We start from the raw sequence: 14689 nt of genomic DNA, 5'->3' as shown, positions 1-14689 counted from the left end.
GGCTTCAGCTGTTCTTCTGCCTCACTGATGTCTGACTCTGAAGGCAGCTGATAACTGGCATACGGCCCTGGCCCCCTCTCTGCCTCCGACACAGAGCCCTCATCAGAACCTTCCCCAGACACTATATAGAAGTGAAAAGCTATGGTTCAAACCTCCACAAATAAATGCCAAGAGATAGAAGGGAAGGCCAAATAATTTTTTCTATTGATTTTTCCCTCCGTAATGATGTCTCCCCCATAAGTTACCGTATCTTTCAGAGTATAAGACGCACCGGACTATAAGACGTGCCTTCGTTTTTGGGGAGGAAAATAGGGGGGGGGGAAATCTGCCTACCAAGTGTTCATCTGGCTAGCGTCCTAAGTATGGACCTTATTTTCGGGGAGGGCTTATTATTTCTGAGGTGCAGGAGGCAGTGAGCATGGTCACTTCATGGCTGCTGCTGTGTGGCAATATTTTCGGGGAGGGCTTATTTTTGGGGGTGGTGCATTTTAGTGCATGCACTCAAAAGCCCAGTTGGGCTTATTATCCAGGGAGGTCTTATTTTCAGGGAAACAGGGTAGGAGCCTATGAAGCACAGGTTATAAAGCAGAATAACCTGCTTTTAGTCTTCTCCATGCTATCTCAGGTAGACTTATCTTCAGTTGATGTCCACTGGGATGGGGTAAAGATTAATTGAAGCATAGATGCACATATATAGCACCATTAGAGCACCATTCATGGCAAGGGCTGCAACCTTCAGTTCATTGGATATATTAATTGATTAGGGGTGAGCACCCAATTAAACGTGTAATAAAAAAGTTTAACTTTTTATAAAGGCAGTCGTAAAACTGCAGCACCTTGACTTCTGTCTCACATTATAGGAGAGAATGTCTCTTCTGAGATTAAGATTGCTAGAGCACAAGCATTCATAGTTTTAAGACAGAGAATACAGGTGGCTCCCATCTTACAACCATTTGAAAGTCGAAGGTCCGATGGCACTGAAGAAGGTGACTTATGACCTATCATCGTATTTACAACCATCGCACCATCCACACAGTGACAATAATCAACTTTGGGCATTGACTATGATACTAGGTAGAGAGGCAGAAATTTCTCTCTCTGGGCATGCTGAGAATATATCGGCTGAACAAAACTCCGCATTGGCGACAGGAAGGGCATCTGGCCATTACACACTCTGCTAGCTCCATTCAGTTGCCCAGACTCCAACACGCAAGGGATTATGGGGTCATTAAAAGATGATGATGATGATGATGATGATGATGATGATGATGATGTATTTATGAGGGTTGCAGGATCCCGGAGTCGTGCGACATTCCCAGCCAGCTTCCAACGAGCAAAGTCATTAGGGTGGGGGGGTGGAGAGCTGGATTCACTTAACAACTTGCACAATTCATTTCATAATCCCGGCAAAAAGGTCATAAAATAAAGCGTGACTCGCTTAACGACCGCTCTGTTTAGCTGTGTAAATTCCGGTCTCAATTGCTATAGTAAATCAAGGAACTACCTGAGTGGTTAGTTTTAAAGCAGTTAAGCATGCATTTAACGAATTATTCAGCCAAATCGCAAGACGGATGAACGATGGTTTTGCTGTAGTTTTTTTCCAGAAAAGGGGAGAGCTAAAAAAAGCAACCACTTGAAGAATATATATATTTATGAGTATTCTTGACCTCGGTGGTTTGGCCTCTTCCCCGAACAGCCCTTCGACCATATCTCACTGCCACTTGCTTAGTTCCCAAACTTCGGGAGCAAGATTTACGTGACAGCTTTTCATGGATTCATGAGTTACCGGAAAGCGCAGCATGGAGTGCCCTGACCCTCCTCTGCGAAATTTTGTAAACGGAAGAAGAGAATTGGAAGGGACCTTGGAGGTCTTCTAGCCCAACCCTCTGCTCAAGCAGGAGAGCCTATAGTAGCATTTCAAACAAGTAGCTGCCCACTCTCTTCTTGAAAGCCTCCAGTGATGGAGGAGTGTGCGAAGCCTTTGAGTGGGTCTGGTTTAAATTTTTCTCATGGCCCCTAAATTTCACAAGGTGCTTGACAGAGGAAAATTTAAGCCACCAAATTATTACTCATTGCATTACATTATTTTATGGGGTGCTGACAGCAGTACTTCGAAGCCAATGTAGATTGGAGCTGTCCTCTCCTGTTTTAAATAGCTTGAAAGAGGTGCTTCTTTGGGCTGCAGATATTGTACTACTTTGTTTTCAACTTTAAAACAGAGGTCCCCAACCTGTGGACACAGCCTGCCACTGGGACACAAGTGGATGGCCAATGCGCGCATATGTGCATGCACGCACACACCCATTTGTGCATGCATGCCAAGGGTGGGTTCCTGCCAGTTCTAACCTCTTCTACAGAAGAGGTTCCACAAATTTACAGTGCCGTTTAGAACCGGTTACAGCTCCCTCCCCCCCCCCCCCGTCCGCACATCATCAAGATGAAGAGCGAGAGGAGGAATTCTGGGAGTTGAAGTCCACAAGTCTTAAAGCTGTCAAGTTTGAACACCCCTGGGGTTTTTTTCTAAAGGGTTAGGGGTGTAAGGGTCTTGTAACATGACAGCGTTATGATGGAAATTCGGATCACGTAAATGTTACTAGGCCGTACTGACAAGGAAGATAGCCACTATCCCAGCTGATCTTAGCAGGGGAATTTTGAAGATTTATTGAATTAAACCTTTTTGCCCCCCCCCCCATTAATTCTTGCCTAATTAGTCTGTGCTTGCCAGCTGTTCAGAAATCTTAATTCAATATTCAGTAGTGTATTTCTCTAGAGTTAGTCAGTCCTCAACAATCACAACTGAGCTCAACATTTCCATGGCTAAGCCAGTGGGTCACTACATAGCTTTGCCCCATTTTATGACCTTTCTTGCCACAGTTGTTAAGTGAATCAGTGCAGTTGTTAAGTTAGTAACCCGGTCGTTAAGTGAATCTAGCTCGCCCATTGCTTATCGGAAGGTCGCAAAAGGAGATCCCATGAACCCGGGATACTGAGACTGTTATATAAATAGGAGTCAGTTGCCGAGTGTCTAAATTTTGATCATGTGACCCTGGAAACGCCACGACGGTCGTAAGATACCTTTAGCAGCAGCCAATCCCATTGTCGGCAGTGAGACTGAGCCCAGGTGTTGCAACCCAGCTGAAATCATCATTTGCTACCTAAAAATTTGCAGCCCTTAATTAGATTGGCAAATAGATATTGATAACAAAATGCCATTTTAGGCCCTTAGTGAAATAATTCCTGACCAATGGTTTATCAATAATTTCTTGATTTCTCTATCGTTGGTAAGGAAAACTCCCAACTTTTCCATTAGCTTCAATGCAGGTAGCGAAACAAAGGAAGAACATTTAATGAATTCAACGTAATGTAATTTAATTTAAAGTTCTGGTACATTTGAATCTTCCGGAACAGCAATAGTTAGACTTATAGTTAGACTTATATACCGCTTCATAGGGCTTTCAGCCCTCTCTAAGCGGTTTACAGAGTCAGCATATTGCCCCCAACAACAATCCGGGTCCTCATTTTACCCACCTCGGAAGGATGGAAGGCTGAGTCAACCTTGAGCCTGGTGGGATTTGAACAGCCGAACTGCTGAACTGCAGCCAGCTGAAGTAGCCTGCAGTGTTGCATTTAACCACTGCGCCACCTCGGCTCCTCAGGGGTGTCAAACTCCCGGCCTATGAGCTGGATGCGTCACGCGCTGGCCATGCCCATGCCCGCTTTAGCGAAGGGGGGGGGAATCACAATATGTCATCTGACACCGCCGTGAGGGCACAAATTTGACACCCGAACGGCACACAAAACCTTCTTTGGGGCTGTGTGAGTCTTAAGACACAAATGCCGTGGCAGTTCTACCGTAGTTTTAGCCGATCCAGCTGAATGTAGACACGGGGCCTGCCGAGCCCAAAAGTGCTTGTCTCACTGAATTATGAATATTCTCTCTGATCTCGCGGCGCGTTAAACGTGAAGTGTCTGTATTGATTACTTTAAAGTGCCTTCAGCTTACTTTAGTGGAAGCTGAACAACTTGTTTGCACACCCAAGCGATTTGTCTCATTTCGCCCCTTGGTGGGAATAACCTGGCAGAGTGTGTGTGTTCTGCAGACGCTAATATCTTTTCATTTATATTTTTTTCACACTCTGTTTCTCTGTAGGCTCTGGCCTTGAACCCAAACATGTAACCAAGGCACTAGGGAAGGCGGTATAAGTAGAATAGAATAGAAAGAAGAGGATAGGATAGGACAGTAATGGCTAAGCTTTTTGTCAAGGAGTGCCAAAAGCCTGGGGGCGTGTGGGGGACGTGCATATCTGCGTGCTCACACCCATAATACAATGGTCTTCCCCCCACGCATGCGCACACAACTCCCCCCCCCCCGTGCATGCATGCAGGCCTCACTGAAGCCTCTGGACTTTCGGGAGGAGCGTTGGGCTATTTTTTGCCCTCCTGAAGCCTCCGGAGGGAGAAAAAGGCCCAACAGGCAACCCGGAAGTTCATTCCCGAACTTCCGGATTGCCTGTTGGGCCATTTTTCACACTACCTAGCAGGGGTGGGTTTCTTGCCCCATTCCAACCGGTTCGGTTGGAACGGGGCCGGCGTCGTCCTCGTGCACGCGCGCAGTGCACGCATGCGTACTAGCGTCTGTGCGATGCTCCAGCTGCTCCTGGAGGATCGTGCAGGCGCTGTATGCGTCCTGCGCATGCGTGGAAGCGCAGAACTCGTCAAAACCGGGTAAGAAACGCAGGCGGGCGGGTGGACCCTTCGGCGTTCCTGGATGTTACTTACTTCCGGGTTCGCCGACCAACCGGTTCGCGGGGACCGCCGTGAACCTCCTGAAACCCACCCCTGCTACCTAGGCTTTAGATGTCTTCTAGTCCAACCCCCTGCTCAGGCAGGACACCCTACACCACTTCAGACAAATGGTTACCCAACATCTTCTTAAAGACTTCTAGTGTTGGAGCATTTACAACTTCTGGAGGCAAGTTGTTCCACTGGTTAATTGTTCTCATTGTTAGGAAAAATTATTCTTAGTTCTAGGTTGATTCTCTCCTTGATTAGTTTCCATCCATTGCTTCTTGTTCTGCCTGCAGGTGCAGTATTATTATTATTAGTAGTATTAAGTAGTCCTCAACTTACGACCACAACTGAGCCCAAAATTTCTGTGTAATCACAGAGAGTGAGCTTTGCCCCCATTACATCACCTTTTTTGCCACTGCTGTTAAGTGAATCCCTGCAGCTGTGAAGTTTGCAACACGGTTGTTAAGTGAATCATGCTTTCCCCCTTTGACTTTGCTGGTCAGAAGTTCGCAAAAGGGGAGCCCGTGACCCTGCAACCGTTGTAAATACGAGTCAGTTGCCAAACGTCTTGAATTGTGATCATGGGACCGTGGGGATACTGCAATGTTCCTATAGGTGAAAAAAAGTCAATTTTTTCAGTGCCGTTTTAACTTCGAACGGTCACTAAACAAACTGTTTTAAGTCAAGGACTGCCTACCCCACATCTCAAGCGTTAGACTTGGCACCCCAGTTGAAATAATCCTTTAAATCAACCCAAAGCTACATGCAGTCCCCTGCCTGCACACTTTTGCTGACCTTCAGCGTCTCATCTGATTATTGAAAACTTAGGGAAGAGTTTCTCATCATTTTGAAATGGGAAGCCAGGCGAAATATGACTGTAAGCTGTAAAAAAATAAGGATGAAGAAGAAGGAAAGACTTAATCCTACTTGAAACCCGCTCTTTTCTCGTCTCCGTGATTCAACCAAGCCCCTTAATCCTTCCCCAAAAACAGCTAAATGCGATCCAGCAGAAAGTTTGTCCATCCCCACTTCGGATAATGTGGTATTTTCATTTGCTTTTCTATTTGGGATTCAACTGATCCGTAGCTGAAAAATCTCTCTTAATTCTCTCCTAAAGCAAATTAGGGCGTGATATTCATTGGGCTTTTGAGATTTCGTGGGGGCCTCACCTGTGTGTCATCTCTGTTTTCTTTAACGGGGTGTCGCTGTTTTCCCAGGTCGTAGTTCATTCTAGCTTTCTAGCCCCTTTCCGCTTCATGGCAGGTTCTATTACAGGGCGTCCTCGATTTATAACAGTTCGTTTCGTGACCATTCAGAGCCCCAACGGCACTGAAAAAAGTGACATTTTTTTCACCGTTACGACCGCTGTAGCATTCCCATGAGCAGGTAATCGAAATTCAGATGCTTGGCAGGCGGTTCATATGAGAAGGTCGCAAAAGGGGATCATGTGACTCCGGGATAGTGCAAACTGTCCTAAGTACATGCCAGTTGCCAAGCGCCCAAAATCTGATCACGTCACCACAGAGGACGCTGCAACTGTTGTAAATGTGAGGATTGGTCCTAAATCGCTTTATTCATCGCCACTGTAACTTTGAATGTTCACTAAACGAATGGTTGTAAGTCAAGGACAGGGGTGGGTTCCGGATCCCGTTGCAACTGGTATGGTGCAACGGGGCTGGGCATCTACCTCATGCATGCGCGCAGTGCATGCATGCATACTTACCGCCCGCGACGCTCCAGTTGCTTGGCGGAGCGTCGCGCAGGCGTCATACACTCCGTGTGGGTGCGCAAAAGCCCCAGTCGGCTCAAATACAGGTAAGGAGGGTGGGCAAGTGAGCCCTCCAGAGCACAGTACCGGAACAGTACCTGGTGCTCCCAGGAGACACCGGTACGCCCGTACCGGGGAATACCGGTCGTATCCCACCGCTGGTCAAGGACTGCCAGGAAAATTTCCCTGAAAAGTGCCAAAACGATGGCTAAATGAAATCTTCTCTTAGATGGTTGGACCAAGAGAACTAGAATGTTGACTTCTGCTCTGTTTGTTTTGTTTCTGCGCGTTGTGTTTTAAATGAGTTGGGAGTTGCTGCACCGGGATAACATATTTTCCCAGTCTTAAGTGCCAGCTTGAAAACTCCTTCCCAACTGCTATTAGCCCGATAAATACAGCGTATAAAAGCTGACTAAGGGCCTTCCCACACATGGGCTTGTTGTTGGTTTTTTTTTTCTTTTTTCCTGCTTTCAGGTGTGAAGGTGGCCCTCCCGTTCTCACACACACCCTGGTGGCAGGACACGTCAGAAGTCCCAATTTCCATGAAAAGCTTTCCCAGGCTTTTAATTTCAAAACCACCTTTTGCTTTGGAACAACACCAGGCAAGAGAGAATTTTGAGACGGCTCGGAAATCTTTGCTGAAAGATTAAAAAAAAAATCCCCCCTCACCAAATAGTCCACCTGGCGACAATTCTCTCCAATCGGTCTCCAAATTCATATTTGGGTTTTTTTTGGTAAGAAATGAGCTGGGCTGGGAGGGGGGGGGGAATCTCACTTTAATGCTTCCGATTAGCATAACTGGGCACCTATTATATTATTGTAATCAGGCCTGAACCAACCACCACCACCACCAAAAAAAAAAGGAGATTAACGACAGCAATTTATTGTTCCTGACGAGGGGAGAAAATGGGAGATGTTGTCGTTATCATAAATCATATCATAAATAAGCAAAAAGAGAAACCGTCGGAGGGCCGGGGGTTTGCGGTGTCCGCCTTGCAAAGGCCCTTTGCCGGCGCATTCGCTCAGGATGGTAGCCATAGAAACCCCAAAGTCATATTGTTATCTTACTCTTGCTGCAGTTCTGTGATACAACCATATTAACATATAGATTAGGCCATTTATAATACCAGGTGTCATTTCAGGTTAGCCTGCTTATATAGCATTTTAAGGTTCTCTCTCTCTTTCTCTCTCTTTTCTTTCTTTTTATTGTGGATATGTTAGAAAAGGCTCCTATTTCTACCGGTCAGTTTCTCTCTCTCTCCCTCTCTCCCTCTCTTTTTCTCTCTCTCCCTCCCTCCCTCTCTCTCTCTCCATTTATAACCCATCAACATCGTACCATCCGTCGTCTTAGTTAATCTACTCCTGTTATTGATTGGCTGCGGTGGACAAGTTGTCACGGCCTAATTACCTTGTCTTTGCTAATAATTTCATTTTTTAGCCGGGTGAAGAAAAAAAAAAGAAAAAAAAAGAAATACAGTTTAAATAAGGAATACGGCGAGCACGCTTTAGGGAGGGTCTTTGGTTAAGGAAGCCTGATTGATGGCGGAGCAGGAAGTGGAGCGGGAATCGGGGCGTTTATTGATGGGATCCGGCTGCAAAGGTCACAAATGGTGATCACTGCGACAGACGCAACTTTGAGGACTGGTCGTAGGTCCCCTTTTGCAGTGCTGTCGTAATTTCAAATGTTCACTGACTGAGTGGTTGGTAAGCGAGGACTATCCGTACAGCACAGGTAAAGGAGGCTATTTGTAGCTCAGGGTTGAAATGAGGAGATCGTTTGTGATCTCTGAGTTTGGTTGTTTTACTGGCAGGCGTTTCATTACCAAACTAGGTAACATCTTCAGCGCTGCTAGTCTATATAACCGGTACAGTAAAGTCTGACTTTTTTCTTTGTGTTTTTTTCCCCTTGAAGACGTTTCACTTCTCATCCAAGAAGTTTCTTCGGTTCCGACTGAATGGTGGAAGGGGAAATGGAAGGATTTCTATTCCTTGCAGTCATCTGGTCATTTGTACACTCTCTGAGAGTCGTTGAAGCCATTTGGGGCTTATCTGCGCCTTATCCACTCCCAGAGAGGATGCGAATGACCAGATGACGTGCAAGGAATGTTAATCCTTCCATTTGCCCCCCTGCACCATTCTGTCAGAACCGAAGAAGCTCCTTGGATGAGAAATAAAACGTCTTCAAGGGAAAACAAAAGAGAAGCCAATTTGCCTTTTGAAAAAAGAACTTTTTGGACAATTCATGCCCAAGGATTGTTTCAAGCCAGTAAGTTTCTTTTCGCCTCTGTTACTCCACAGTTCTGTCCCTTGACCTTAAGAGTACCAGCCATTCAGTTGGCCTTCTGAAAACCCACTCCCTGAAAACCCTTTAAAAAGCTCGGGGCCTGGAATCAGCTTGTGGGAAGCCCCCCCCCCCCCCCCGAGACTGAAATGTTTTGGGAAATATAAAAAGAAGCATAATATTATATTCCCCTAAAGGAGAAAAATGGAGAAAAATCTTAACAAAGGCAGAAACAAAGGACTTTTGAAGCCCTCCTGCCACAGAAACCTCATGTCTTTAGAGCTGGATATTTTGTCCCTATTAAGAAAAACCAGGCTACCGTATATACTCAAGTATAAGCCGAGTTTTTCAGCCCACTTTTTGGGCTGAAAAAAGCCGCCTCGGCTTATACTCGAGTCAGTGAAAAATTTGCCCGAAATGGAGGAGAAAAAGGGGCGGGGCCATGCCGCTGGGTGACGCTCGTGAATGGCCCAGCGCCCCTGAGTTTCCCCTCCCTCTGTGTCAGTTTGCCGCGCAGCGTGCACCGCACCATCCCACCTCCTCACGTTCTAATGTAATGCAGGGCTATCTTACGATTCCCCTTCCTCCCCCTCCTGCCGCTCTGCAACGATGTCCCACCTCCTCCTTGTTATGGCAAGCAGCCACATAGCAATGTCCCACCTCCTCTGGTACAGTGATCCAATGATAGGAATCACTGTGCCGTGTGTCATAGGAGGCGGGACATCGCTCCCGCGGCTGCACGGGACATCATCATCACAGCGGGACATCAGCATCATGAGGTGAGTGAAGTATTTCATTGAATACACCGCTAGTTTACTGTTTTTCTTTGAAATAAATATTCAAAAACATTATTGGTATCTATTTTTATTTTTGAAATTTACCGGTAGCTGCTGCATTTCCCACCCTAGGCTTATACTCGAGTCAATAACTTTTCCAGTTTTTTGTGGTAAAATTAGGTGCTTCGGCTTATATTCGGGTCGGCCTATACTCGAGTATATACGGTAATCTATTCATAAACAAAACGCTGTCAGCCACAGCTCCCACAGAAGGCTGGAGCTGATCGGAATAAGAATGTACATCCCCCCCACCCAAATTCTAAGGGCAGGATGTGACCTTTAGGACATCATAGGATTTATCCACCACCATTAGAATAGCAAAAGACACAAGGCTCACACCCTTGTACAACCCCCTGGAGCATCTCAAGCACAAAATCCCGGAACCCTATAAAAATCCCATCCACTCATCCAACCATTTGGTCAGCTACCCCAGAAACATGCTGCTGTCACTGACGTTTCTGGCATCCAAATAAACAGAGGCCTTCTTTCCAACCAGCCAGCCTCCATTTTATTTCCAGAGTCTTTCTCCCAGCTTGGAACAGGGCCGGATTTTTTTCTTCTAACAAGCTTTAGGAGACCCTCTTTTCAATCATTTCTGCTGAAATCCTCCCACTTTGGATGCTACTGAATTCATGACAGCTATTGGCGTTGAGCAAGAGTGGGAAGAAATGAGGATTTACTGCTTCAGCCACAGGTACTTGCTCCCTGCTGAAGTGGCTCGTTTTTGTACAATTCTTTTTTTTCTCTCCTTCCTTTCTTTTTTAGAAAGTCGAGTTCTCTAAGGGGATGGTCAGGTTTTTGTTTTAAATTGTCCTTTCTTTGTTTTGTGTAATTGTTAAGAACTCCTTCAGAAAGTTATTTTCTGCCTATAGGCAAAGGATTAGGATTAAAAACAAAAGCAAAAAAACAGAATATTCAACTGGCTTGGGCTGCTAAATCATGACAAGCTGGGGAAAAGAATGCTTTCACAGCAAAGCTGGTTTGTTTTGTTTTCTATTTATTTATTTGTATCCTAACTTCATTCTTTTTTACAAACAACCGAAGGCGGTGAATATATCCAATGCTTCTTACTCTTCCTATTTTCCCCACAACTACCCTGTGAGTTGGTTGGGCTGAGAGAGAGAGGGACAGGCCCAAAGTCACCCAGTTGGCTTTCATGGCTCAAGATGGACTAGAACTCCCAGTCTCCTGGTGATTGGCCCAAAGTCACTCAGTTGGCTTTCATGGCTAATGAGGGACTAGAACTCCCAGTCTCCTGGTGATTGGCCCAAAGTCACCCAGCTGGCTTTCATGACTAATGAGGGACTAGAACTCCCAGTCTCTTGGTGATTGGCCCAAAGTCACTCAGTTCACTTTCATGATTAATGAGGGACTAGAACTCCCAGTCTCCTGGTGATTGGCCCAAAGTCACTCAGTTCGCTTTCATGGCTAATGCGGGACTAGAACTCCCAATCTCCTGATGATTGACCCAAAGTCACTGAGTTGGCTTTCATGACTAATGAAGGACTAGAGCTCCCAGTCTCCTGGTGATTAGCCCAAAGTCATTCAGTTGGCTTTCATGGCTACTGTAGTACTAGAACTCCCAGTCTCCTGGTGATTGGCCCAAATTCACGATCCTTGGTGCTCTCTGAGCTTGTTGGTTTGCTTGTAAACCTTTCATTGCCCGAACAGGGAACAACATCAATGCACCATTAGTAAAAGATGAGCCGCGGTGGCCCAGTGGTTACTTCTGCTGCCTGCCGGCTGCCTGCAATTTGGCAGAATCAAATCCCACCAGGCTCAAGGTTGACTCACTTCCATCCTTCTGAGGTAGGGAAAATGAGGACCCAGATTGTTGGAGGCAATAGGCTGACTCTGTACACCGCTTAGAGAGGGCTGAAAAGCACTGATAAGCGGTATATAAGTCTAAGGGCTATTGCTATTTTCATTATAAGAGGAACAAGAGCCGCGGTGGCACAGTGGTTAGAGTGCAGCACTGCAGGCTACTTCTGCTGCCTGCCGGCTGCCTGCAATTTGGCAGATCGAATCTCACCAGGCTCAAGGTTGACTCACTTCCATCCTTCTGAGGTAGGTAAAATGAGGACCCAGATTGCTGGAGGCAATAGGCTGACTCTGTACACCGCTTAGAGAGGGCTGAAAAGCACTGAAAAGCACTGAAAAGCGGTATATAAGTCTAAGTGCTATTGCTAGTGCTATTAGTAAAAGATCATTAAAGATCACTAAAGGATCATTAGGGATCAGTGAAAGATCAATGCATCAGCAAAAGATGCATTTTAAAGTAGACTTGCAACGAGGCTTGCCCTTTGTCTCAGTGACCTTGACCAGGGAAAAAAAAAGAGGGGGGGGGAGAGAAATGAGTGGGAGGAATATCTTAGGACCTGGGGCTCTGAAAGCATTTTAGCATGAGCTTTGAATAATTATCCTACAATATGAGTTTCCTGATTAATTGCTTCAGATAAGGTCTCCTTTTCCTAGCTGGCCTCCAGTGACTCTCTCTACTTCCCATAATCACTTGTGTCCTGTGGGGTTTTTTTGCTTTTTCCTCCCCCTGCACACCGGAACAGCTGAGAGGGAGAGCAAAGGGAGGGGAAAAAAACCAAAACCCCGAGATACACAATTCCATTACTTGAGGATTAGCCAGAAGATAACCTTACGTATTCCATTACTGACCGTGATTTGAGTAATTATGCAATCAAACGGAGTCACTTTGAAAGATACCTTAATTGTTTTCCCAGGTTTGCTCAAGCTGCGCATCCCTGCCCAGAGAAGGTACATCTGTCCACAGCGCAGAAGTGCATTCAGATGACCGAAGGGAAATGTAATGAGAAAGCAGGCCAATTTTCAGAAAGCTAATTAAACTTTCGAAGGAACATTGCATAAAGAAGGAAGTTAGATGCCCTAAATTACCCAGAACAGAACAACAGAGTTTCAAGGGACCTTGGAGGTCTTCTAGTCCAACCCCTTGCTCAAGCAGGAGATCCTATAGGATGACTGTCCAATCTCTTCTTATAAACCTCCAGGGATAAGAGCAGCCACAACTTCTGAAGGCAAGCCATCCAAAGACAAGATAAACAAATATTGTATGTTGTGCTCTTAAGTACACAGCGCTTAAGCATTCTGCGTTGCTCCCAATAATGATGGGACATTTGTTTTCAATTTGATTTGATAATCTATGTGTGTAGCTTTCCTTTTTCTGATCTTCTCCGTGGTTTTCCTTCCAGAAACTGGCAGAGCTGTTTGACTGGGAGACCAGGGGCTTCATCTCAAGCCCCCAGCAGCAAAGAGGCAGATCTAATCCAACCTCCTGATCAAACAGGAAACCCTAAACCATTTCAGACAGATGGCTGTCCAGTCTCTTCTTAAAAACCTCCAGTGATGGAGCACCCACAACTTTTGGAGGCAAGTTGTTCCACTGGCTAATTGTACTCACTGTGGGGAAATTTCTCCTTAGTTATAAGTTGCTTCTCTCCTTGATTCATTTCTATCTGTTGCTTCTTGTTCTGCTTTCTGGTGCTTTGGTTGATAATGTTGTGGCCTGCCAGTGAAGCTGGCAGCAGATTTGGACAGTGAGGAGGTTGGGGAGGAGCATGGGCCAGTTCTGGAGTCTGGGGAAGGCTCTGATAGCAGTCAGACTTAGACTTATATACCGCTTCATAGGGCTTTCAGCCCTGTCTAAGCGGTTTAGAGTCAGCATATCGCCCCCACAGTCTGGGTCCTCATTTCACCCACCTCGGAAGGATGGAAGGCTGAGTCAACCTTGAGCCGGTGAGATTAGAACTGCTGAACTGCAGATAACAGTCAGCTGAAGTGGCCTGCAGTACTGCACCCTAACCTCTGCGCCACCTCGTCTCTTGATGAGGGCTCTGCATCGGAGGCAGAGAGGGGGCCAGAGCCGTCTGACAGTTATCAGCTGTCTTCAGAGTCGGACATCAGTGAGGCAGAAGAACAGCTGAAGCCTGTTCCCATTGTGCGCATGCGCAGAGTTGCCAGACAAAGGGAACAGCTAAAGAACAAGGGTCGACTTGGGAGTAAGGCCACAGGTGGACAATGAATGGCCCCTCCCAGAGGGAATAAAAGAGGAGTGAAAGGGGAGTGGAGTTTGCAGGAGACCATTAGTTCGCTTAATTGGTTCGTGACTCTCCGAGACTCCTTGCCAAGTTTTGCAGATATCAGCCTGGCAGCTCTCCAAGCCAAATAAGGTCTGTGACTGTAAATCCTCCCTCGAAAGACTTTGCTGGATGTGAATGAGAGGAATTCACAGTCAATTAATAAAAGAGTTTTTTGTCAGGACAAGGTGCCTGCTTCATGCTCTTGGGAAGCCTCGGTCAGAACTGATAGGTTTACCTCCCTCTTCTTTGCAGCACCCCTCAAATATTGGAAGACTGCTATCATGTCACCATTAGTCCTTCTTTTCATTAGACTAGACATATCCACTGAATAGTTGTTCTCACAGTCAGGAGTTTTGGAAAACCCCAGAATTAATGTTAATATTTTGTACATTGCTAGCTGTACCTCCGGATCATCTTAATATTTTACATGTCATTTTACACACCATGGATCATCAGGGCAAAACAAGATCTGGATCGCTACCTAATTTTTCTTCTGTTTGTTTTAATCGGGTAATTGTCTGATTTTGAAAAAAACCAAGCTTTTTTTAAAAAGAAAAAAAAAAGATTGATGGGCCACCCCATGTCGTAAGCCCCTGGGTGGGCAACGATCTCCCGATTTAATTCATCCTCAAAACATCCCTGCAAGGTAAATTGCAACCCCCCCCCCTTGCATAGAGATGGGAACTGAAGATTGAGATGGGGTTTTTGTGCAAAGCCACCCAGTGAGGAGACAGCTGAGGCTGGATTAATTAGCTAATTGAAATATATATTACTAAACTCAATGGAAGCACTGTTTTGAGGGTCCTGAAATGAAAAAAGAGCACCCACTCTTCTTATGCAAGGCAGACAAATCACTTAGCTGCTGGAAAGACCCTTTCAGTGTGTGTAGCCTCCATCCAGAGAT

The 14689-nt window shown here is 45.9% G+C and overlaps 1 protein-coding gene across 3 annotated transcripts in view; it reads right to left on the bottom strand.

The window, feature by feature from the left end:
- TAF3 (TATA-box binding protein associated factor 3) overlaps positions 1–14689 on the bottom strand; it is a 171135-nt gene that overhangs the window by 67188 nt on the left and 89258 nt on the right. The gene's annotated exons all lie outside the window — the stretch shown is intronic.

The sequence above is a fragment of the Thamnophis sirtalis genome, unplaced genomic scaffold, assembly GCF_051295495.1.
Source record: "Thamnophis sirtalis isolate CommonGarterSnake01/CBP01778 unplaced genomic scaffold, rThaSir2_p1.2 scaffold_9, whole genome shotgun sequence".
Taxonomy (NCBI): domain Eukaryota; kingdom Metazoa; phylum Chordata; class Lepidosauria; order Squamata; family Natricidae; genus Thamnophis; species Thamnophis sirtalis.
This window is presented reverse-complemented; position numbering and strand designations above follow the sequence as displayed.